This window comes from Zingiber officinale, chromosome 8B, assembly GCF_018446385.1.
Source record: "Zingiber officinale cultivar Zhangliang chromosome 8B, Zo_v1.1, whole genome shotgun sequence".
Lineage (NCBI taxonomy): Eukaryota > Viridiplantae > Streptophyta > Magnoliopsida > Zingiberales > Zingiberaceae > Zingiber > Zingiber officinale.
This window is the reverse complement of record NC_056001.1, coordinates 19,770,484-19,778,442: the sequence shown is the minus strand read 5'-3', so window position 1 is coordinate 19,778,442 and position 7,959 is coordinate 19,770,484.

Sequence of the window (7,959 nt, the reverse complement as noted above, 5' to 3'; positions counted from 1 at the left end):
GAATTAATATTCTTTTTAGAAAATTTCTAAGAAAGAATCAATGTAATTCTTTTTAGAAAATTTCTAAGAAAGAATCAATGTAATTCTTTTTAGAAAAATCTCTAATTCTATTGAGAAAAAATCTCTCCTTTTTTTCTTTATTTTCTTTTTCTTTTCTTTTGGTTTGGCCGACCCCTTGCTTGGGCACCAAGGAAGGCTTGGCCGGCCCCTTTCTTGGGTAGTAAGCAAAACCAAAACAGGTGAATGCGAGGCTTTATAGAGGCTACAACAGAAACCGAGAGGAGGAAATGGTTTTGGCCTCCTGATGGACTTGAGCTTTTTGTGTTCGACCCAAACACCCTACTCAAGTTCATCAATAATAACTCATACCACTAAAGAGTTATTATTGAACTACTGCACTAATCCCATATTACAATATGGACTCATACTTATCATGAGTGTGTTAGTCTCCCTGTGTTTAAGATATCGTATGTCCGTTAATTAAATGAGTTATTTACAACTCACTTAATTAACATCTAGCTCCAAGAGTAGTACCACTCAACCTTATTATCATGTCGGACTAAGTCTACCTGCAGGGTTTACATGATAATCCTTATGAGCTCCTCAAGGGGACATCATCAACCTAGATTACTAGGACATAGTTTCCTTTTATAATCAACAAAACACCATATAAATAATATTATTTCCCAACTTATCGGACCTATTGATTTAACTGAATAAATATCACCTTTTGATATATTGAAGAAATAAATACTAAGTATATGTGTTTGTTATTATATCAGGATTAAGAGTACACACATCCATAATAACAAAGATTTTGTTCTTTTATGCAGTCAGTATAAAAAGAAACAACCTCAAATGGTCCTACTCAATACACACATAGTGTACTAGTGTAATTTTATAGTAAAGATAAACCAATACCAAATTACACTACAATCATTCCAATGGGTTGCCCCAATCCATCTTGGTTGTGAACTACTATTTTTATAATTTATAAGGAACTGATAACATTATCTTCTGTGTGACACCACACACCATGTTATCTACAATATAAATTAAATGGGCAACTACATTTAACTAAATGCAGATATTTAACCAATGTGATTCTCATTTCAAAATAAATGTTCATACAAAAAGCTAGGCTTTTAGTATATATCCTAACATCCACGTGGTATACGCGACCCCCAAGATTTTCACCTAGAGTCCTTGACTCTAGGATTTCGCCCAAAGTCCTCAACCCACCAAGACTTTGCCCAATCCCCTGGACCAAGACTTCGTTGCCTAACCGCAACTAGTACTTTCCACTTGCCTAATTGCAGCTAGGACTTTCCATCTACCTAGTATCAACTACGAATTTATTTTACCTAAGATCACTTAAGACTTTCTTGCAAACTCAGTCAACCTTGTTAGACAATAAGAAACCTTAACTTTGAACTCTTTGCCATAATCAAAACTTAGGTTCGATCGTCTAGTGCTTTCTGCACCAACATAAACCAGATTCCGAGTCTTCTCTTGATAAAGATGAAGAAACTTTTATAGTAAGAAAGTTTTTAATCTTAGAAATTTGATTTTTAAAAAATTTTCAATCTTTTTTCCTTTAGTTTTGATGTGATTAAAGGGGAAGAAATTATAGGGGTTAAGTTAAGGGGGAGTTTGAATTTTTTTTTTTATTGAAAAAAATTTAATGTTATAAATTTATAATTTTCTTTCTTGAACTTAATTGCAATATTTAATGCTTTAACTTAAAAATCATATTTCTTGTTTGTTTTGCCTTAACTTTAACTCAGATTGATGCACATTAAAAATGAAGAGATTGCAAGTACCCCAGGATAGTTTTGATATGATTAACCAAGTTAAGTTAGAGTTTATATATTTGATATCTTGTGTCTAAGTGTGCAGGGACTTAAGAATATAAGAAGTCGATCGGAAGAAGCAGCAAGCGAGAAGGATAGCACAAAAAGTGAGTCGACGGGCTCGGTGCATCCGAGGAATGAGTGTTGGTGCAATATCCCTTAGGTCAAGGTTGACTGGTTTGACCAAGCTTGAGTCTTGGTCATAGTTTCGATGTTTGACAATACATGTAGACACATGGACAATGCAGATGCAGTTGTTCATATGGAGAAATTCTGATCAGGAACTGATCAGTGTGAATGAAGAAGAGTCAAGTAGGTATACTTGACTGGAAGGAAACCCTGGTGAGTGAAGCCATGTGAAAGTCCTAGTGAGTGAAGCTAGGCAGTATGGAAATCCTGGTGAGTGAAGCCAGGTGAAAGTCCTAGTGAGTGAAGCTAGGTAAAAGTCCAAGTAGGTCAAGAGAGTGACCGGATACTTGGCATGAAAGAAAAGTCCAAATAGTTAGACACAAACTTGAAGAAAACACTAAAGTTTTTGCAAGTTTTCAAGTTTGTGTCAATCTTTGAAAAGATGATGTATTTTCATAGAAAACTATTTTTCCTTGATAATATGTGCCTTAAACAATGTCTACACGAAATTTCATAATTTTTGGATTTTTGTAGAATTTTCTAGGGGTTTCTGAAGTTGACTGAAATGGAATTTCAGCAACTATCAGAGCTCCGATCGATCCATGGATCGATTGGAGTGCCTGAATCGATCCATGGATCGATTCAGAAGGCAAATCTCGCGAGCAGTAGCTCGCTGGATCGATCAGCCGATCGATCCAGGTAGTCTGAATCGATCAGTGGATCGATTCAGAAAGGTTCAATCGATTGGAACCCAACTCCAATCGATCCAAGTTGCTGATTTTGGCTGGGAAAGCTTGATTTCAGCACTTTGAACCTATTTTAGTCTAGGTAACCATTCCAAACCCTTAAAATACATTTGTATACATAAAAAGGGTGTTTTCGTGTTGAAAACAAGGATGGAATGGTTAAGGAAGACTTCATTGAAGTTTAGGTTGAGGTTTGTTTCAAATTTTGAACATTTGAACCTCAAAACTTCTAAATCTGGGTTTCCTAAAGGTTTAGGGATTCCAAGTCATTGTTGGTGCAATGACAGAAGTTACCACCATGTCTTTAGGGGGAGGGACTCTTTAAAGACATGAAAATTATTTTTCATAAACCTTGGAAGGTGGTTAACCTTCTGTTAAGAGAATGCTCATGGATGAGCAGTTGAACTTGAAATGGGGAGTGGATATCCTCATTATTTCAAGTGGGAACTCAAGATGTTAGAAAATGCTCAAGGTTGGGTATTTGTCTACATTGAGGAAGAAGTTAAGGATAAATGAAGGGTATGGGACCTTCATTATTGTGTTGATCACAATGAGTGAAGTTGTGATCACGATGAGCAACTCTTCAGGGGGAGAGTCTTCAACAGATGAAGTTGTTGAAGTGTGCCCAAAATTGGAGCATAGGTTGATGTGTGTCCAAAGACGGGTTGATGTGTTTTATTAGTAGGGGGTTGATGTGTGCCAATAGGGGGAGAATGAAAGGAAGTAAGTTAGGTTTTCATTACCTAGAGGGAGTTTGCCCTCTTAGGGGGAGAATGAAAAGCTTAACTTATGTGTTCATTACCTAGTGGCATGAAGAAGGAGGCTATAGGATTAGCCTAACTTACATGTGGGATTGTAAGTGTTATTGTGGTATTGTCAAACATCAAAAAGGGGGAGATTGTTGGTGCAAAATCCCTCAGGTCAAGGTTGACCTGGTTAACCAAGCTGAGTCTTGGTTTGGGTTTAGATGTTTGACAATAAGATATTGATCGAAGAAGAGTCAAGTAGGTAAAGGGTGACCGGATACTTGATGGGAAGTCCTATAGTAAGTTAGGCAGAAGAAATCCTAGTGAGTGAAGCTAGGCGAAAGTCCTAGTGAGTGAAGCTAGGCAGATGGAAAGTCCCGGTGAGTGAAGCCAGGTGAAAGTCCTAGTGAGTGAAGCTAGGCAGATGGAAAACCCTAGTGAGTGAAGCTAGGTGAAAGTCCTGGTGAGTGAAGCTAGGCAAGGAAGGAAATCCAGATGGATCAAGGATGATCGGACATCTGGTGTTGGGAAGTCCAAGTAGGTCAAAGGATTGACTGGATACTTGGCAAGGAAGGAAATCCAGATGGGTCAAGGTTGACCAGACATCTAGTGGAAGTCCAAGTAGGTCAATGGAGTGACCGGATACTTGGCACGACGAGTAAAAGTCCAAGTGGGTCAAAGGGATTGACCGGACACTTGGTGGGGAGTCCTGGCAGGTCAAGGGAGTGACCAGATGCGAGGCATGATGTACCAACAGGTCAAGGTTGACCGGATGTTGGTGAGGGAGGTTTGGGACTTGGTTTTGGGCAAAAACCAAGTGCTGGATCGATCCGTGGATCGATCCAGGCTGTGGATCGATCAGTGGATCGATCCAGATCTTCTGGACGAAAGCTCCGGATCGATCCGTGGATCAATCCGAGGTCCCCGATCGATCGGAACATCGGACTTCGCGCGATAAGCGCCGGATCGATCCATGGCTCGATCATCAGACGCTCTGGATCGATCCGTGGATCGATCCAAAGCCTCCCCGATCGATTCGGAACATTCGAATCGATCGGGATCCGACCGTTGCGTCGGGTTTAAAGCCGCAGGCGAGCGTGGTCTTCGGCATTGCTTCACGAGCTCTTCTCAGATTCATTCCAGCTCCTCCACAGCTCTCTACAAGCACGTGATCGCCAGTTCTTGAAGGTTCTTGGAGGCTTTCCAAGTCAAGAGGCGGATCTATTGCAAGAGGAAGAAGTTAGGGTTAGGGTTTTTACTGCACATCTTGTAAGCTTTTGCTTAACTTGTATTTCCCTTTCTTCTTCTTGTACTGAGAGTCTTGTAGGGCTTCTCCGCCCTCGGTAGTTACCGAAAAGGAGTGTTTCATAGTGGAGGGTGCGTGCGTGGTGTGGATCCTTGGACTAGTCACCTCTTGTGAGGTGGATACCAAGTAAACCAACCTTGTTAGCGTTGTGTGATTTGTTTCTGTATTTTCCGCTGCATATCCTTGAAGAAACAAGCAACGCCAAGCGACGAGCACGCGACGAGCTATTCACCCCCCCCTCTAGCTACTTTTGGTCCTAACATTGGTGTGGATCCTTGGACTAGTCACCTCTTGTGAGGTGGATACCAAGTAAACCAACCGTGTTAGCGTTGTGATTTGTTTCTGTATTTTCCACTGCACATCTTCGAAGGAACAAGCAACGCCGAACACCGGGCACGCGACGAGCTATTCACCCCCCCCCTCTAGCTACTTTTGGTCCTAACAATGAGGTGCTATATAAATGTACACTGGTGGAGCTAGAAGAATGCACACGGAGTGTTCGAGAGACGAGAAGCCGGCGAGGAAGCTTGCTCGAGGAGAAAGCTGAAGTTGAGTTCAGGTGAACTCAACTTTGAACTGTCGGATCATCACCCAAGCGAGCACGAGGAAAAGAATGGTCAATGTTGAGATTAATCATTAGGATGAGCAGCGCTTGAGGCACCTCAAATTAGACTAGATGCACCTCGAATGTCCAGCAGAGTAGCTACCATGGAAGAGACTTGAGGCGCCTCAATTGACTGGAGGCACCTTGGATGGACAGTAGTTGAAGTGCCTCAGATCAACACGAGGCACCTTCGGTTCTCAAAACCATTGTGACGTGGATAAGAAGCGGGAAACTATGTCAACAACAAATGAGGCACCTCCAGTGAATCGAGGCGCCTCCAATGCCGTCATATTAGTTTTTTGATCATTGCGTGGATAAAATTTTATCCACTTGGAGGCGCCCCGAACTGTCATATCAGAAAATGATCACTTTAATTATTGAACTATAAATAAAGCCATGAAGCCAGTTGTAAAACACACACTTATTCTTGACTTCAATATTCATTTCTTGTACATTTAACTGTTATAAGGGGCTATTCCACCTCCGATCTTGATCAAATAAAGAGTTCTTTTTAGTAACCTTTTTACTATCTTAGATTAACAACCACTTATATTGTAATCAAGTAAATTCTATTTCTTACTCTATTTTTTATGCTTATATTTTATTTGATTTAATTTATGTATCCTTGCTAAAGTTAGAATGCAAGAGAAATTAAATTTTTTATTTCAGGTTCTCTATTCACCCCCCTCTAGTTGGTCCAACCTGTCTAACAGTCGGAAGTCCAGCGTGGTGTTGACATGAGGCAATAAAAGTTTAGGTGTATCACGGTTGACTCGACACCTAATGATCAAAAGACCAGCATGAAGTTGGCATGAAGATGAGAAATCCATATGGATCACGATTCACAGGACACTAGTGTTGATGCAATATCCTTTAGGTCAAGGTTGACCTGGTTGACCAAGCTTGAGTCTTGGTTTGGGTTTCGATGATTGACAATATATTGGGTTTAAATGATATGGACAATGCAGGTGCAGTTGTTCATTTGGGGAGATTATTGATACAATTCCCGTTTGGTCAAAGTTGACCAGTTGAGATGTGAAGAAGAGTCAAGTAGGTCAAGGTTGACCGGATACTTGACTAGAAAGTCCTGATGAGTGAAGTCAGGCAGAAGTAAAGTCCTAGTGAGTGAAGCTAGGCAGAAGGAAAGTCCTGGTGAGTGAAGTCAGGCAGAAGGAAAGTCCTGGTGAGTGAAGCCAGGCAGAAGGAAATCCTAGTGAGTGAAGCTAGGTGAAAGTCCTAGTGAGTGAAGCCAGACAGTTAGAAAGTCCTAGTGAGTGAATCTAGGCAAATGGAAATCCTAGTGAGTGAAGCTAGGTGAAAGTCCTGGTGAGTGAAGCCAGGCAAGGGAAATCCAGATGGGTCAAGGTTGACCAGACATCTGGTGGAAGTCCAAGTAGGTCAAAGGAATTGACCGGATACTTGGCACGAGGAGAAAAGTCCGAGTGGGTCAAAGGGATTGACCGGACACTTGGTGAGAGAGTCCTAGCTGGTCAAGGGTGATCGGATGCTAGGTTTTATGTACCAACAAGTCATGGTTGACTGGATGTTGGTTTAGGAGGCTTTAGACTTGATTTTAGGGAGAAATCATGAGATGGATCGATCAGCCGATCGATTGGATCATGCCCAATCGATCGACCGATCGATTGGCCGAGTCTTCGTGACAAGCCTCCTCCCAATCGATCAGTGGATCGATTGGGACAAGTGCGCGATCGCACAGAACGGCGCTGGATCGATCGGTCGATCGATCCAGATCCCCCAATTGATCAGTGGATCGATTGGGAAGCTGCGATTTGTCGCGATAAGCCCTGGATCGATCGGATGATCGATCCAGGCAAATTCCCAGAGCATAGAGGCGCTCTGGATCGATCGGTTGATCGATCCAAAGCCTCCCCGATCGATTGGGAGCAATCAAATCGATCGGGATCCGACCGTTGGCGCAGATAAAGGCCGTTAGCATGCGTCTTCCTCGGTAGACTTTGCACTGTTCACTCCAGATCCTCGACAGCAACTCCACAGCTCTCTCTAAGCTCAAGATCGCCAGTTCTTGAAGGTTCTTCCAAGTCAAGAGACGGATCAAAAGCAAGAAGAAGAAAGCTAGGGTTAGGGTTTCTTGTATTCATTGTAAGCTTTGCTTATACTTTTGTTGCCTTTCCTTTCTTTCTGTATTGAGAGTCTTGTAGGGCTTCTCCGCCTTCGGTAGTTACCGAAAAGGAGTGTTTATTAGTGGAGGTGTGTGTGTGTGCGTGGATCCTTGGACTAGTCACCTCTTGTGAGGTGGATACCAAGTAAAATCCATTTGTTAGCATTGTTGTAGTTGTTTCTTGTATTTCCATTGCATATTTCTGAAGAAACAAGCAACGACGAGTACCTAGCACGCGACGAGCTATTCACCCCCCCCCCCCCCTCTAGCTCCATTTTCGGTCCCAACAACTAGGAGATCATAAGTCCAATAGGGAGTTGACATGAGAAGAGTACAGTCCAAGTGGTCATGGTTGACCGTAGGGGTGTCAATTCGGGTGGGTCGGGTCGGGTTGGGTCGGGTTGAGTTTTTTTTTTTTAACCCAACCCGAACCCG